The sequence below is a fragment of the Leuciscus leuciscus genome (assembly GCF_965113295.1).
Source record: "Leuciscus leuciscus genome assembly, chromosome: 3".
Lineage (NCBI taxonomy): Eukaryota > Metazoa > Chordata > Actinopteri > Cypriniformes > Leuciscidae > Leuciscus > Leuciscus leuciscus.
The window spans coordinates 32,788,926-32,808,103 of NC_138727.1; the positions used below are offsets into that span (position 1 = coordinate 32,788,926).

At 40.5% G+C, this 19,178-nt stretch overlaps 1 long non-coding RNA gene across 1 annotated transcript in view; it reads left to right on the forward strand.

Moving 5' to 3' along the window:
* Window positions 1-7,162, forward strand: part of LOC309494653 — a 111,769-nt gene extending 104,607 nt beyond the window's left edge. Inside the window, exon 2 of the long non-coding RNA XR_014204428.1 lies at window positions 6,891-7,162. This is a non-coding gene — a long non-coding RNA (uncharacterized lncRNA). The remainder of the gene's footprint in view (window positions 1-6,890) is intronic.
* The last annotated feature ends 12,016 nt before the right edge of the window (window positions 7,163-19,178 follow it).

Here is a 19,178-nt window from a genome sequence, read left to right on the forward strand (position 1 = left end):
ATTTCACAAATATATTAGCTCAGTGTATTTTAAATAAATAATTGGTTAATCAAATACTAAATTATTTTAGTGAAAAACTTCAAACTTTTTATTAACTGTACATTTCAGACAAAATTAATTGTTGGAGTTTTAGTCAATTATTTCGGTATGTTCAACTCAAAGTATCAAGTAAATGATATTCAGAGATTTTATTAAGTGAATAAAGTTAATTATTGCTGTGATATTTACTAAGCCACTGAATTTTTTATTTTTATTTTTATTTTTAGAATTTTTTTTTTATTTTACCCATAAGAATCACTTCGACATTTAGGAAAGTTTTATGTTTGTAGGTTAAGAATAGAACTGCATGTTGTATACCATAGTAGTACTGTGCAAAGTTTAGAGAAATTGTCACAAATGAAAATGAAAACAGGTGATGCAGGATTTAAAATGAAAACTATTTATATGTGAAATATGCTACTGTATCTTGTAGAACACACTCTAATAAATGTGTGCTTGTGTGTGTAGTTTAAATGTTGTGTTTCATCTAAGGCTGATTATACAGTATATACAGTAACCATGATTGACTACAGGCATAGGACAAGACTTAGGACAAGATAAGAACAAGCATGAGTTAAGTAAAGCCTTATACTGATTGGTAAACTGCACTGTGTTTTATACACGTCCATGCTGGACATTCATATTAAATTAGCATTATTTTCCTATGTTTTTACATCATGAAAATCTATATGGCTTCAGTTGTATGTAGGACATGACATAATATGATTAAAAATATACTAATATTATACAATTTATATATGTGGTTTTTGCAGCATATATGTCCCTTACAATATTCTGTTGGAACATATAAGAATCACAGGAGTTTTTAGCAAACCTTTTCCATATGGTGTGTGTGTGTGTGTGTGTGTGTGTGTGTGTGTGTGTGTGTGTGTGTGTGTGTGTGTGTGTGTGTGTGTGTGTGTGTGTGTGTGTGTGTATGAAATATAATCCCTAAACCCTATCCCCAAAGCTAAACATAACTTTAACTAACATAAAGTAATGCTGTCAATATGTCAGAACTGAATGTTTTTTTGTGTTGTAGTAGTTTCTTTTAATAACCTTTTATAACGTGCATCGTGGCGAGTGGAAGGATGACAACAGGTAAGTTGTTTGCATTTTAATCACAGCAGCTGCGCTGACAACAGGCTCCAACAACCACATCACATATAACAATCCCTCCGCCTCTAAGCGGGCACTATTTAACCTTAGTATATGTGCACGGCACTATATACTACATCCTCCTTTCTTATAACAAACAAAATCAAAAGTTTATCTTTAGCAGATAAGATGTAAAATGCAGCTTAGCTGAAACAATATTTCAATGTGTATCGATCAGGGATACATTCAATTCAAACTGAACATGTCATTGCAGATCTACTGTTTCCCTTTTTTTTCTTTTTTTTTTTTTTAAACACAACATCAGCCCAATATTGTATGCACTTATTGGCTTAACACATAGTCTCTGAATCTAACTGGAGGCCTAATAACTCTTCTGGTTCTGGTTTGACCCATTTGTGGAGGAGGAGAAGGCTCCATACATGCAGTCTCCTCAGCACCGGTAGGAGCATCTGGGGTGCTGTCTTGCTCATCATCGAGACTGTCCGGTTCAGTATACACCTGAATGTTACTGGGTGTCTTCCTCAGGTGTCTCCTGTTGCGCCTGTACTGCTGTCCAGATGATGTCACTATGTCATAGGACCGTGGTTCAGCGCATGTCGCCTTGACAACAGCAGGACGCCATCCTCGTTCAGTTTGCATGTGAACAGTCCCACCAAGCGGCAGCACCGGAAGTTTCTTTGTGCCTCTGTTGTAATAAGCACGCTGTCTTCGCTGGAGGTCCTGAAGAGTAGAATGTGCATTAGTTGGTACTGCAGGTTGCAGCACTGTGCTTGAGCTGGGTAAAGTGCTTCTCAGGACCCTGCCCATAAGCAGTTGTGCTGGAGAATAGCCCATACCTGTGACAGGTGTGTTCCTGAGAGTTAGAAGTGACAGAAATGGGTCAGTGTTGGTTTGTTTGGCCTTCTTTAACAGGTACTTAACAGTCTTCACTGTTCTCTCGGCCAGGCCATTTGACTGCGCATAGCCTGGGCTGGAGTGAGTGAGCTTAATTCCCCATGCTGTGGAAAACTTTCTCATTTCTTGGCTTGCAAAAGGCACATGGTCGCACACAATCTCTTTAGGTATTCCCACTCTGGCAAATACCGATTTCATCTTGTTAATGACTGTGTGTGCTGTCTTGTCTCTTATGTTTAGTACTTCCGGGTATTTGGAGAAATAATCTACAACCAGAAGAAATGACTGACCACTGATTTCAAATATGTCAGCTCCTACTTTCAGCCAAGGAAGCTCTGGGATTTCATGAGAGATCATCGGCTCCCTCTGGTGGCGAGGTTGGAACTGCTGGCAAGTTGCACATTCCTCAACCATTTTTCCAATGTCTCTTGTCATACCTGGCCAATACCAGTGTACTCTGGCCAGAGCTTTGGTGCGCTGCATGCCTTGGTGTGCCACATGCAGCCTCTGTAACATGTCTGACCTCATTTTACTTGGTAGAATAATTCTGTCTCCTGCAAACATTATTCCTTCTCTTATTGACACTGAGTGCCTAATAGGCCAGTAATGTATCACCTTTTTGTCGACTTGTTTTCTGTGATGTGGCCAGCCCTGCCTGTGAATGTCCAGCAACGTTTGCAATATGACGTCGTTTTGTGTCCCAAACTTTAACTGTACCAGAGTCTCTGGGCTTAGGGCCTCTGTTGGCTCAAGAGCATAGATCACTTTTTCGTCAAAAATGTCACACTGACTCTGTTGCTCATGTGTAGTTGCTCGTGAGAGCGATCAGTAACTCTTTACCTGGCGTGTAGATTACATTCAGGTCGTAGCGTTGCAGCTGAAGTAGCATCCGCTGTAGTCTGGACGGAGATGTTCCCAGTGGCTTTCTCAGGATCGTTTCCAAAGGTTTGTGATCCGACTGCACATTAACCTTGACTCCATAGGCGTACTGGTGAAAGCGCTTCACTGAAAACACGATAGCCAGAAGCTCCTTCTCTATCTGAGCATAGTTTTTCTCTGTGTCAGTTAGAGTTCTGGATGCATAGGCGATGGGATGTCCATCTTGCATTAGACATGCGCCTAAACCGTCCTTGGATGCATCTGCTTGTATCACGACAGCTTTCTTTGGGTCAAAGAATTTGAGAACAGGGGCTGTTACAAGCGCATTTTTTTGACTATTTACAGCTTCCTCATGTTCGTGTTGCCATTGCCAAGCACTGTCCTTTCTCAGCAGCTGTCTCAGTGGAGCTGTGGCTGTCGCTTCTCCAGGTATGTACTGTGAGAGATACTTGATCATCCCAAGCATTCGTTGCAGAGCCGGTCTGTCTGTGGGTGATGGCATGTCAACTATTGCCTTAACTTTTGCATCGTCTACTTTAACACCCTCTGAGGTCACAACATGACCCATGTATTTAACACTGTTCACCTTGTATTGGATCTTCTCTTTGTTGAATTTGACGTTAGCCTCCTTTGCTCTAGTCATCACTTTTTGCAGTATTTTGTCGTGTTCCTTTTCTGTGGATGCAGCGATAATCATGTCATCAGCAATTATGTGAACACCCGTGATGTCCCCAAATGTCTCGCAGTTGCGTTGCTGAAAAACTTCACTCGCCGACTTGATTCCAAATGGTAGGCGCTTAAACCTATAGCGCCCCCATGGCGTGTTGAAAGTGCACAGTAGCGACGACTCCTTGTCCAGCTTTATTTGCCAATAGCCGTCTTTCTCATCCAGCACTGTGAAGATTTTCTTACCAGCTAGTTTACACAACACCTCATCTGCTGTGGGAATAGAGTAATGCTGTCTCAAAATAGCTTTATTTAAGTCAGTAGGGTCTAGGCAAACCCTTGGCTTCTTCTTGTCTTTCTTTTCTGTGACTACAAGGCTATTGACCCATGTCGTTGGCTCAGTCACTTGTTCAACAACGTCTGCTTTTAGCAGGTCATCAAGCGTGTCTCTCAGTCTGTCCATAACTGCCAGTGGTATTTTCCTGCAGCCATGTATGACAGGAGTGACTGTAGGGTCAATGTGGATGTGATGTTCACTTGAGAACTCACCAAGTCCTTCAAAGACACTCGCATGTTGTTTTAGCAGCTCCTCTTTTGTAGTTGGGAACTTGACTTCGAGCGTGTCAATGTCCATCCTCTTTATCAGACCTAACGCTTCACATGCATCCTTGCCTAGGATAGCTGTGTCTGAGTGGTTTGACACATAGAAAAGCAGGTTGGATTTGGTTTTGGCATTGGAGTACTCCAGTGAGATTGGATTGTCCCTTCTGGTTTCAGCTTAACACCACCGTACGCCACCAACACAGTCTTTGTCGGTTTTAGTTGCAAGTTTATTCGTTTTTCACGCCTGGCTTTTCTCTTCAATGTTTTGTACACAGCCTGCGGTACATTTGTTTCTGCTCCTGTGTCTAACTTAAACTTAAAGGTGCTCTAAGTGATGTCACGTGTTTTTTAGGCCAAAACATTTTTTGTCACATCTAGCAAACATCTCCTCACTATCCGCTAGCTGCCTGTCCCCTGAACACACTGTAAAAAAACGCGGTCTCTCTAGACACCACAGGCTCCACAAACGGCAACAAAAACAAACTGGGCTCACCTGCACCACGAAACACAACAAACAGTGCTCCAGCCAATCACCGACAAGAAGTATTTGAGGGGTGTGGTTTGGGGGTTAGTGCACGTGGACATGAAGGGGGTGTGGAGGAGAGACGAGAGAGAAGCATGAAGAGGGAAGTTTGAATTATGGCCGACACACGACTAAAGAGACGACGTTCCGATGAACAAACAAACCAACACAAGGATGTAATTAGCTAGAACTATGCGGTCAGCGTTAGCTTTGGTGAATACAACATATATGTTTCAGCTAGCGATCAATCTCTATTGTAAATGGTCAAGCAAATTCACAGTAGGGCGACAATTTGTGTGAATGACTGTTTTCACCCACTGTTTGTTATGGATTTGAATGTTCATTTATAGGCTATTGACAACTTTGACTAAATTTGTTTACGACGCCGCCGTTGTTTATGCTCACGGGGAAACGCGAAGCTAACGTTATCTTGCTATTATTGCGTCCTTGTATGGGAGCTAACGTTATAGTTATAACCTCAGGTGGCGAAACGATTTTAAGACAATGTTTCTCTTTTTCTGCATTCTGTTCTGCAATATATAAAAGCATTTATCTAACTTGGTGACATTACACATTGAATGAAGTATCAGTAAAACTTAACTTTGTTTTTAGTGACTACTTTGACTTTCCTTTATGCCGGAAGGGAGGGGAGGAGGGAGGAGACGGGATGAGGAGGAGGGAGGGTCTAGCTAGCCTCCGTTTTGTTTGACAACAATTCGAATGTCAACACTCCCGACATCACTTAGAGCACCTTTAACAGACATGTCTCCAGCATCTATGTCTGCATACCATGAATTGTCTCTTTTAGTGCTTATTTGGTCAATATTCACTGTCCCAATGAAAAGTGTGTCTATTTCTGAGCTCAAATCATGCATTTTCATCTTATGTGTTGCTTTTGTAGTCTCACACATCTTTGCGTAATGATTGAGCTTACCACACTTTCGGCACGAGACTCCAAATGCTGGGCAAAGCCTTGGTTGATGTGACTTTCCACATTTCCTGCACACTTGATCCTTTATTTTCCTGCTGTCACTCTGGACTTGTAGTTTTCGTCCCTGTTTCCATTGTTGGTTGTCTTTACCTTTGGTTTTGTTCACTGCATGTATTGCTCTTTCTTGTGTTGTAGTACTCATTGCTTGTATTTGTGCTTTGGCAGTCTCCGCTGCTCTGCAGATGTCGATCGCCCTCTCCAGCGTGAGATCTGACTCTCTTAACAGCCTTTCCTTGAGCCGTGGATCATTCAAACTGAACACAATCTTGTCTCTGATCATGTCATTTTCTGATGCACCAAATTCACAGTCCTTGCTTTTCTGTCTCAACTCAGTCACATATTTCTCAATGGTGACTGACTCTGACATGGGATGAGCCCAAAACTGATGTCTTTCAAACACTGTGTTTTTCTTTGGCTGGCAATATGCTTTAAATGCATATAAAATATCATCCACTGTTAGCTCTGCTTCATCTGCTTGTACAACGTCTAGTGTGTTGTATACCTCGAGAGCATCTTCTCAGAGTGCATGCAGTAAGATAGCTACCTGTACTTTAGCTTCCTTTCCATCAGCACCACTTGCAGTCATGTATATTTGAAAGTGTTGTTCCCATCTTCTCCAGTTTTCGCTTATATTGCCTGTTAGCACCAGCGGGGACGGTAGTTTGAACTGTTCCATCTCTTCTCCGCTCTCGAGCGTAGCTGCCTGCTCGCTGACGCTAGCTTAGCCCTTAGCAAAAGTCCGTGTGTAACTTCGGCAAAATAAAAAAAGTTTTTTTTTTTTTTTTTTTTTCGCACTGGACCAGCTTCTGACACCATGTAGTAGTTTCTTTTAATAACCTTTTATAACGTGCATCGTGGCGAGTGGAAGGAAGACAACAGGTAAGTTGTTTGCATTTTAATCACAGCAGCTGCGCTGACAACAGGCTCCAACAACCACAACAACCACATCACATATAACAATCCCTCCGCCTCTAAGCGGGCACTATTTAACCTTAGTATATGTGCACAGCACTATATACTACAGTGTATTTTCCAATGTTCTGTAACCTAAAGTGAGAACTGTTCACTCCTAATAACCAGTTAACAATTCATTTTACTACTCGTTTAAAAACCTGTTAAGCTTCACCAGTGCGCGGACGCACTGAAGCGTTTTATTTTATTGTATTTAGTTCAAAGGTACTATTAGGCCGCTGTCGGTAGCCTAAAAGAGGCCTAGAAATAGGGTTTCGTTCCGACAAATGGGGCACTAATTTTTCTTTTGCTCAATATGTTCAACGTTAATAAAAGGTATCCAAGCAAAAAGTTCTCCACGCATTATCCTGCAGTTAATGAGAAATTGTAATTTATTGGCGCACTATATTGACTGCGTATTGAGACATGTAAAACTGTTGAGCTAGATTTTCAACCAATCAGCATCGAAAATGTAAGTAGGTCACAGCCGAAATCAAGCCAATATTACTACGCACATGTAAACATGGAGGAGGACGTAAGCAGCGCATCTTCATCTGATAGCGGCGATCAAGCTCGATTAACACCCGTAAAGTGTATTCTTCATGTCGGAAAAGATGGTGGGAAAGGTCCGCAGCCCTTTACTGAAGTCCGATGGGAAAAAATCAAGCATAGGAATGGCTCAAAACGTCGGACACTACGAAGCTAACGTTAGCTATTCTGCCGTGCAAAGGCAAAAGACCTTAACTTCAATTTTGGTCAAAATTAGTTATTGCCATTTTTGGAACAATGGACATCAGTTGTATAATGTGGAAAAATATCTTGAGTCAATTTTGTTATTTTCTGCTAAAAATAAGATGTTGTTTTTGTCATAACTTCCAAAAGCAGAGGGAAAGCAAAGGCAGAAGCCCTTAACATCAGTTACGGTCTTTTAGCTTTGTTCCGCTGCACTCTAGAATGATGGAATCAAGTTACAGTTGGAGTTAAGGCATTCTGCCTTTGTTTTACCAACGTTAAATGTTTGGCGCGCTGAAGTTGCGGTGTAACGTTAATGCCTATATGTAATTGAAGCACTTTTGCCACACCCATTAAATAAATAAAGTGAAAATAAAATTGTTGTAGTGGTTGTTTTTTAACTTTATATAGCATTAATGGCCTATCCTCGCGGGAAAATGATGGTGGAGATGGCTTTGAAACGCAAACACCAAGATCAAGGTAAGGATGATATGGATACATGAAGATTTTAAATTTTTTTTTAGATTTTGTGAAATTCAGCTAGGATACTGGTAGCCTAGTTAGCTAGCTAGCGATGCAAACTTCGGCTAAGATAGGCTAGACACACAAAACACAACTATTCCTGATCCAAAAATAGCCTAATGTTACATGATAGATGGTGTGTCAGCTGTAAGACAGCATAAATCAAAGCCTGGATACTATCCAGCCAATCTGACAGGCCATGCACTCACTGACAGAAAACAATGCGAGTGGGTTGGGGACGCCTCACGATAAGTAAGGGGAGGAGAAAACATTACCACGCAAACAAACAAACCCAGCAGATAACTTAGATTGCAGCTTACCTTTTTTTAACATGGTCAAACTTAAAATCCATGGAAAACGACATCCACTGAGAAGACAATCCATTGTTTAAATCCATCATGTGCCGGCTGGCTAACCTAATCTATCAAAGTGCAAGTTGTCCGGAGGTTGACATTTTAAGTGTCGCTGTGGGTAGGCTATTAGTAGGTTCACCAGACGTACGGTTAAACAGTTCAAATTAGGGTGACCAAATGTCCTGTTTTCCCAGGACATGTCCTGTTATCACGTCTTGTCCTGGCCGTCGTGGCTGCTTTTTTATTATATATAAAGTGATGAAAATGTCCTGGTTTTCATTATTTTTCATTGGGCCGTTACTTTAAATTTACTGGCGCTTGTCTTTGCACACACAACATATGAAACCGGCTAATCAGCGCGTTCCTCAATCCGCAACGGCAAGCAGAGAGCACGTCAGAATGCAGAGGCCTCTGTGTGTGTGTGTGTGTGTGTGTGTGTTCATCTCAGCCTCATTGGTAGGCGAATCAAAGTAGGCGGACTTTATGTTCACCAAAACTTTTTTATACGTTTTTTATTTTATTTTATTTTTTACCTATGGCCATGAAAAAAAAGATGTCATGTAAAAGGTGTTAAAAGCTAAACTTTTTTTTTTATTCTATTGTTGAGGGCCAAACTTGGATGGAAAGGATGCATTGCTTTATGTATTAAAGTACAATAACATAGTTGCAAGGTTGTGAATGCATTTGTCAAGTATTTTTGATGCATTCACCCGCAAACCATGCCCCCACTCCTTAACCACGCCCCCGTCTTCTTTTCTGAAAACTAAAATTTGGTCACCCTAGTACAAATGCTGACAGATAAACGATGTAAAGCTATGAGCAAAAAGACACAAACTAGCTAGCACTTGGTCACTCACTGAATTGTGTACTTCTAAAGAATATTTATCAGCTATAAAAACACCATCTTGTCTATAATGATATTCATTAGCTGCATGTGTCTAATTAATTTTCTTTTCTACATTTCAGTTTCTTCCGAGTCCTTTCCTGGGGTTAATGCACAAAATGCAGAGAGCATGCCCCCCGCAAAACTAGAGGCAAAGGAGTGGACAATTCTCCACACTTATCTAGACATCAGCGGATTCAGTGATGATCTGTTTTGTGGAGCAGATGAGCTGTTCACCACGAGCACACCAGACCCCACTCCTCTGCCACTAATGACACCAGAGCCTGTGATTGCCCATGTCACGGCCCCAGACCCAGTTCTTCCACCAGTCACACCACCAGTCACACCACTGCCTGTCCTTGTTCCAAACGGTCAAGCACACTCTCCTGCTCCTCCATCAGAGCCCACAAATAGACCACCAATGAGGGGACCATGTGGAGCTAAATGCCGACGGCAGTGCTCTGGAAAATTTTCAGAAGACAGGCGGCAAGAAATCTGGTCCGAGTACTGGAATATGAGCTATACACAGAAACGGGCCTTTATCTTTGCCTCAGTCAGCCAGGTTCCAAAAGAAAAGGTCTGTGCCAATGCCAGTCGGCAGCGGAGCAGGTCATTTGTCTACAGGCTGCAGGACCACAAGACCCTGCAGCAGGTATGCAAACTATTTTATCTTTCCACACTAGGCTATCATCCCACCAATAATAGCCTAGTTCTCTCAGTCATGGGCAAAGCAATAACAACTGCTCTAGCTCCACCCAACGACATGAGAGGGAGACATGAGCCTGCCAACAAGCTGGACTTGCAACCACTGATTGACCACATAGAATCCTTCCACCCGTCAGTCAGTCACTACCGGAGGGAGCATGCACCATTCCGGCGCTATCTCCCAAGTGATGTCACGGTCAAGCTTATGTTTGCCGACTTCATTGAAAAAGGTAACCGCTGCTCTTATGAGACTTACCATAAAACAGTGAAGTCGAAGAACATAAGCTTTACCAAGCTTGGAGAAGAGGAGTGCGAGTGCTGTTTGCTCCAGGACCAGCATGTGAGGTCTGATCACCAGGGGGAGGCTGCAGAAAATTGCCCTCAGTGCGAGAGGTGGCATAAACACCAAACTGAAGCAGCTGAGACCCGACTGCACTACAGGTCGGATGCAGACAAGGACTGGCCTGACGACACATCTGTCAGAAGCGTTGACCTGCAGAAAGTCATCATGCTCCCACGCATGCCAGGTGTGAAGTCGGCAGTGTTCACCCGACGAATATCCACATACCATGAGACCTTCGCGTCAGTAGGCAAAAAGCTAAACAAAAGAAAAACCATCTCAGTTGTCTGGCATGAGGGAATTGCAGGGCGGAATGCCAAAGAAATCACATCGGCGTATGCAGCAGCACTAGAAAAAGAGCGCGACATCAGGCATGTTATATACTGGGTGGATAATTGTAGTGCCCAAAATAAAAACTGGTGTCTGTTTACTTCACTGCTGACATTGGTCAATTCTGAAACAATATCAGCTGAAGATGTCACTTTGAAATTTTTCGAGCCGGGACACACCTTCATGAGTGCCGACAGCTTCCACCATGGTGTGGAACAAGAAATGAGGCACAGACCTGGAGGAGTAGTTTTTGATTTTGATGACTTTTTGTCAGTGGTGGCCAATTCCAACTCTAGGAAAGTGGAGGTGGTGGAATTGTTGAATGATGACATCAGGGCATGGATGGATGGCCATTCTGCAGCCAAGACTAAAAAAATGCCCAGGCTGGCTGAACTCAAAGTGGTGCAACTGCGACGTGGGTCAAGGTCCATGTTCGTGAAGAAATCCCATGGGGAGGAGGACTTCATAGAGCTGGACTTCCTGCAAAAAAAGTTCATTCCCAGTATACCAACCACCTTGAGGCAGCAAGACTGGGGTGTGGAGGAGGCCAAGAAGACGGAGATCCTAAAGAATCTTGTTCCCCTCATGCCTCCTACCAGGAGGTTTTTCTGGAGCTCCTTGGCGGTCAGAAACCTCAATGAGGATGAAGAACAGGGATAAATTAAGCCCCTCTGCGGACTGATTTCCGGACTCTTGTGATTTCTCTCTCTCTCTCTCTCTCTCTCTCTCTCTCAAACACACACACACACACACACACACACACACACACACACACACATCTGTGCAAGCAGACACACACACACACACACACACACACACACACACACACACACACACACACACACACACACACACACACACACACACACACACACAAACACACACACAACCAAAATACCATCAACATTTTTCATTTTATTCACCTCTTAACATTCTTTCGTTTCATTTTCTTGTTCATTTAATACATTTCTTAAAATCAGTTTGTTGTTAGACTCCCTTCTTTGTAAACTGTATCAACAAAATCTATCCTAATCACATCAAATTTGTGAGCGAGAACTGTAGTCTGTACATGCATGTGGTACTAAATACATTTTCCATTTTGTCCAGGAAAATTTATTATTACAGAGTTTTTTTCATTAATTCTGGAAAACATACACCCAATGTCATCAGATATAAGCATATTCCAATACGTTTTGTCAGAAAAGGGTGAATGGTATTTGAGAAAGGGCGTCTACACATTACTGGCATAGCCAAATCAAATCTTTCAAATGTAAGAAATATTTGTGAAAGGTTACTTTAACTTCTTAAAGTGTTATTTTACTTAAATTAAGAACACCGATAAAGTTTTAAAACGATCCAGTACAGTTGTAGCCTTCTCATTATTTTTTATTTTGTAATATTATATTGATGTAATATTAAGCCTTACTAAACAGAACTCACTAAATGTTATTTTAAAACCCTTTCACACGTAAGTTTAAAATATTCTGGCTGACCCCCCAGCGTGAGTTTTTCAAGGCGACCGTTATTTAGAATGTGTCACTTTATGGTTTCCATGGTGACGCGTCATTGCTTGTCACGTGACACACCGCAGCAACAACAGAGCTGAATGAATGACGATCTGCTTTTATGTCATTTTTCCTTTTTTATTCAAAATATTCACAAATTTGTTAGATATGACATGAAATATCTGATATTCCGATTGTCAAATATATGCAAGTGGAAGTATTTTGTTGTTTAAACACCTTTATAACGATCGCGTTAGTTCAGCTATATTCGCGATGGGCGCCGCCATCTTAGTTTGTGCCGCAGACGCAGTTCAGAGAATCGGATCTGTTGGATTTACAACACGTGAATTCATCCACTTCTCCCGAAATACATAAAACAAGTAAGTGGCAGGTGAACTGGGAGAAGAATAGTGTAAACTTTAAAGTTACTTACACAATGTGTATCTGATGAAAAAACTAATTATAATGGAAAGGATTATTATTGCCTCTTCCTTTGACATCAGTGTGTATTTTATAAACTCTAAATGTATAGTTTTTTTAGTACTTATATGTCTGAAACCTAAAATAAACATTATGTGGTTGAAAACACTGAAAAGTTGTGATATATGACAGCTCTGAGCGCGCCTGTCTCTGGCTCAGCGCCAGCCAACGCGGGAAAGCCCATTTGAATTTAGCAGTTGATCACGTCATGCACTGACCGTTCTAATCACACCGGTGTGATCGTACGCTCCAGGAACCAGCCTAGACTGATCACACCGGTGTGATCGTATACGTGCGAAAGGGTTAAGACTATCATTGTTATCATAGAAATGTTTTTATAGAGTGATAAAAGTCAAAATGGTCAATAAATTAGAAGTTAAGGTACTTTGCCTTTGTATAAGCCATTATTGTTTTGCAGATAATGCAAAGGCAGAATGCAGTAACTTCCGAATAAGGGTCAAAGGTCAAGTTTGAGCTAAAAAAAATTTTTATGTAGATAAATATATTCATTATGACAACTACTTGGCAAATTTTCAGTGTCCTACCTATCATACAATTGGCTGGACAACAAAAAAAACTTTAAAGTCATTTTTCTCAGTTTCACACTCTGGCGAGTTAAGGTCTTTTGCCTTTGTAGGGCAGTATTGCTAATAAACATGTTGCCCTCCTGGACAAACCGGTCTCTGATGTCCCAACAACTACGGGTTTCACCCGGCCTGCTATCGGCGTTTTATAGACAAAAAACGCTTGACTTGTGTGTATGTGTGTGATGGGTAGGTTTAGGGGTCGGGTTAGTGTGTGTGTGTGTGTGTGTGTGTGTGTGTGAGAGAGAGAGGTGGGTAGGTAAATAAATAAATCAAAATTAAATCTTGTTTACAATAATCATTCCTGTGAATATGTACATGTAGTGCAGTTACTGCTCGTGTATGCAAATTAACAATTCACCATTAAATGTGTTATTTTTAAAAGTGTTTTTTTTTTTGCAAAAAAAACTTGCATCACAATAAGTGTATTGTGATTGTCAAAACATTTTAGTAACTAAACTGAATTGTATTAGGTTTAGTGACAACATGTTACAATGTTTATATGGTACAATTTCTGGTAAGCTAGGTTTTTTTTATTTTTTTATTTTTTTTTTACAAATTTCTTGAAACAAATTTCACGATTTCAATTCAATTCTTGTGATTTGATTTAATATTGACTCATTTGAATAAATATTAGGTACACAAGATAGGCGTAAATTTTTCTCAAGAAAAAAAAAATACATAGGCTACATACAGACAACACTATCAGCTGGTAGTATTATTTAAGGTAAAAAATAACTCAGATTAAATATAATGCGTTTTTTATTATAATAACAACTTTATTTAATGATATAAGTACAACTATAATAAATATGTAATATAGTAGGCTACACATATTTAGCAAAATACTTTTTCTAGCCAACTAACGTGCCTATATTATGGTCATTAAATGGCTTTCCTGAGGTAAATGTTATGTGACATAATTGTTCTCCAGCTGTTTTATTGACCCCTTTGTTTCATTGATTGATCGATATTATGTATGAAGAATATACATTTCGGTAAGCTATACATTGTCTCTGGCTGTACTGTTTCTTTCAACATTGTTCATTCGTGTTTATTTACTATTAGCTAGTAGAGATGATCGGGTCACGTGCCGCTAGGGATCAATTACAAACACCAAAACGGTATTTGTTGTTTGAATTTCGTAACAAAATTGACAGAATCTGAGAGCTGAAATTTTTTTCATATCATAACTAACCTGCTCTGTCAAGTCTGTCGGTCTCCGTGTCCTCTTTGCTTCGCGATTTTTCTGTGCGTGAGAAAATGGATGTGTGGCGTGAGAGCGTGTGAAAAGTGTCAATTGCGTGAGTCTCACGGTGAATGCGTGAGAGTTGGCAGCTCTGTAATTATATTTTGACTTAATTCTATTTGTTATTCAGATTTTAGCTCAAATAGTACCTTTGAATTGGAACATGAGAAGTAATTGGGATGTTAATGCTACAGTAGAAGTTTTCTTGATAATCTTATCATGGTGTCCCTAGATAGCAACTTCAGGTATCACACATTTCAAACTGGTTTATTTTGTACTTCAAGTGGTAATTCTGCATTTTTGGGTTTATATGATAAACAGGGTTGAAAGTGCAAAATTCCCTATGTTTTCCCCTTTTTTTTAAATCGGCACCTTTAGCATCATTTTTATCAAAAACTGCAAGGTTGTGTGTGGAGAACTTTTTTCTAAGGAATCTCTATATATTTCTGATGTTAAAAAAGTAGGTAGTGCCCCACTTGGTGGGACGAAACCCTGTTTCTAGACCTCTTTTAGGCTACCGACAGCGGCCTATCTCTCTCTCTCTCTCTCTCTCTCTCTCTCTCTCTCTCTCTCTCTCTCACTCACTCACTCACTCACTCACTCACTCACTCACTCACACACACACACACACACACACACACACACACACACACACGTCCGACGTTTTGAGCCATTCCTATGCTTGATTTTTTCCCACCGGACTTCGGTAAAGGGCTGCGGACCTTTCCCACCATCTTTTCCGACATGAAGAATACACTTTACGGGTGTTAATCGAGCTTGATCGCCGCTATCAGATGAAGATGCGCTGCTTACGTCCTCCTCCATGTTTACATGTGCGTAGTGATATTGGCTTGATTTCGGCTGACACCTACTTACATTTTCGATGCTGATTGGTTGAAAATCTAGCTCAACAGTTTTACATGTCTCAATACGCAGTCAATATAGTGCGCCAATAAATTACAATTTCTCATTAACTGCAGGATAATGCGTGGAGAACTTTTTGCTTGAATACCTTTTATTAACGTTGAACATATTGAGCAAAAGAAAAATTAGTGCCCCGTTTGTCGGAACGAAACTGAACGATACAGCTCACGTACAGCGGCCTATATCAGATTTAATGTACCTTGACAAACTATACATCATTAAAAAGATATAAGACTCAAGTTTCAGTATTTGACCACTATTGTATTCTGAGAAACTTATAGTGACAGTTATTTCTTAATTTGTGTCAGGAGTTATGAAATGAAAAAAATGCGTCGATACCTTTAATATGAATTATGAGCGTCAGCCGCTCCATTCAGGAAAAACTCCTGTGCTGTCGTCATGACAGCGCTTGACAAAACAACGTCCCTCAGGGCTTGGCGGTGACATGCCCCCACGGAAGAAAAATTTGAAAAATAACCCCTGAAATTATGACTTCTGGTGAATATTGTGGAAACTAATTGATACATTTAGATAAATATATTTCATACATTATAGCATATTATAATACAACTTATATAACTTATTAGGCCTATATATTTATAGAATATTAAAGTAGGCCTATCAATATACAAGACTGAACCACATAGATGTGAAATATAAAGGCTATCATGATCATTTTGCCAACAATGAACCATGGATTTGTTTAGTTTATAATACGTTTTATTTTTTACTTAAACAAATACAACATATAACATTCAAAACTCATCGGCTTAGACTGCATTTGAAGAAAAATAAACACAACAGTATTCATTGTCCCTCACTCATTCCAGCCACGGGTAGTCATTTTCCCATTCAATTCTATATTTTTGTGCTCTTTTCTTTTTCGCCGGCTGCTCGGAGCGAGGTAGTCATTTTTACATTTCCCGCTGTTGTCACTTGTCGTCATCGTTGCTACGATACGTGACTCACAATGACTGAAACGACCAATTAAAAGGGCATTCTCTGATGATGTTCCAAGATGTTAAAAACGCTATGCTGATCATAGACAAACAGAGGGAGAAATTAGTATCTGCCGCACCGTCGTTTTTTTTTCTTTTCTTATCATAGCAAATGTCTTCGTTCATAGTCTGACATATTAGAAGCTATGTGTCTGTCATGGATTTGCACTGAACTGATTCTCAAAAATACGGAACAATTAAAGTGCATTCCGTATCAGTTCAATACGGAACAAGACTTTTATGTGTCAAATACGGGACAATTCCGTATTATACGGAACGGTTGGCAACCCTAAGATTGATACAATGCCAACTTCAATACATTTCTAATAACTTTACAAAAATTTGAAGCTATTTATAACAATTTTTTTCATTATGACAATAATTAATTCTACATTTACAATAAACTGCCAGCTGTCAGCTTTCAAATGAGATCATACTTGTGTTTTTAGTACCAAGGGTTCATGAACTGTATCTGTTTCAGTTTGGGTATGTCATTTCTGGGGATTTTTCAAAAGTGGGGTTGCAGCTTAACAGGGACGTGTCCCCTCCAATATTGGAGACAGTCGCATTTGTCCCCCAAAAAAATTATATCGTGGAGGAGAAAAATATTTGATTTTGAAATCTTTAACTCGCATGCTTTTATTTTGAAAGCACAACACAGCGTCTTGTCACCGGCCCGCCCCCTCAACGGCTCAAGCTGTTTGGGAAGCGCAAGTTTGCAGCTGGCGAATGGAGACATACAGTAGAGATGAAAAGACAGCAGCAGCTCAGTTTAAGTAATTTATTTATCATGGGGAAGAAAAGAAAGAAAGGAAATGTGAGTTGGTAATAATTTTGTCCTGGAGGATGATTATATTTTCTGTCTAACGTTAGACTTATTGATGTTAAGCTGATGTTGTGATTCGACATCTAACTAGTACACTCTTGCTAGATAAACGTTGTTACTTATTTACGTTACTAGCCAACGTTGGCTGGTGAAAATATGGCGGACTTTGCAGTAACATAATGGACAAAAGCGATTTGACACTAAAAACAGTATAGATGATTGTAACAACATGATATTTCTATTAACTTAACCCATGTAACTTGAAAGGGAGTAACATTACACATCTCCCACATCTAGAAAGGAGTTAGTTAGTCTGTCTGTGTGTTTTTCGCTTGTTCTTGACATTCCCATCAGTATTTTTCTATACCTTATTCATCTCCATTGCTTTCATATTAGATATCAGATGAAGTTCAGCTGGAAACTAACACTGGTGAGGGTGATGCAGGGAGAGCCAGCACTGCAGAGTTGCAGGTAGGTGTTATATGAAGGGTGAGGTGATTTTAGTTTGTTAATTATGAGAGGAAGGTTTGAACATGATAAGAAGTGGACACGGTTTAACTTAAACAATAATATAACACACATGATTTTAATATTGCACTAGCTTTCCCATCAGTATTTTTCTACACCTTATTCACCTAACCTTAAAGGGTTAGGGCGCTTGAAGTAACTGCAGTCTCGTCGCATTGTGTGACTGGTTTCCTTTTAGGGTGTTCAGAGCAGGGACAGACAGCTGAGAGACACTGAAGACAGAGGACAGAGTCAGCCACACCCAAAAATATATATCAGCCACACCCAAAATTAATTGACACTCAAGTTCTGTCTAACAGAACTCTCTCCTTCCAAGAGCGGTGGTACAAGGACTTTCCCTGGCTACATTATGATGCAGTGCAGAAGGGGGTTTTGTGTTTTTATTGCATGATAATTTACCAGGACAAACTCACACCATTTGCTGTAAAATCAGAGCCTGCCTTTATCACTTCTGGATTCCAAAATTAGAAAAAAAGCTATTGAAAAATGTAAAGCACATGAAAGTAGTCATACACACTGTCATGCTGTCTCTGTGACTGCACAAGAAAATCATCCTGTAAATTCACAGTTGTCCAGTGCTTTGGCAAATCAACAAGCAGACAACAGGCACTGTCTGGGGAAAATTGTGAGTTTAATCAAATATTTGGCACGACAGGGACATGCCTTGAGAGGACATGAGGATGAAAACAGTCATTTTTATCAAATCTTGAAAGACAAGGCAGAGGATGATGTCCTTTTAGCCAAATGGTTGCAGAGGTCCCAGAAAGACTACATCAGTCCACAGATCCAGAATGGAATTCTGTCTACAATGAGCAACAATATTGTTAGTGGAATAGTTGATACAATCAGAGATCTACCAGTTCTTCAGTATGCAGTTATTATGGATGGAACACAAGACATTTCCGGGCAAGAACAAGAAAGTATTTGCCTGCGTTATGTTGACAATGGCCTGAAGCCCCATGAAGAGTTCATTGGTTTGTATTCTGTTTCTGATACAACAGGAAAAAGCCTTCTGGAGTAGTTAAAGATGTGCTGCTGAGATTAAATTGACCAAGGCATGGTTTACGAGGTAAAAACTTTTGACGGGGCAGCTAATATGGCTGGGAAGCATGCTGGTGCACAGGCACTGATAAAACAAGAGCAGCCACTAGCACTTTACGTTCATTGTGGGGCCCACTGTACTATTTTAATCACACAGAAAGCTTGTTTAGCCTCTGTTCTGATCAGAGACTCATTGGATTGGGTCAACCAGCTTGGAGTCCTTTTGTCTCATTCAGGGAAGTTTAAGGCGATCCATGCAGCAATAGCACATGCATAGAATCCATCATGCACTGCAATAAAACCCCTGTGTCCCACGAGATGGACAATACAGGGCAAAGCCATCACAGCTGTTTTGTCACAGTATGGGTCAGTGCTGGCTATCTTGCAGGAGATGGCTTGTGGTGCTTCAAATACTGCATCTACTGCTAATGGCCTGCTAGGGCAGTTTAGGAAAGGCAAAACAGTTTTGGGTCTCATCCTTGCCTCACCAGTGATTTGTGAGCTTGAATGCCT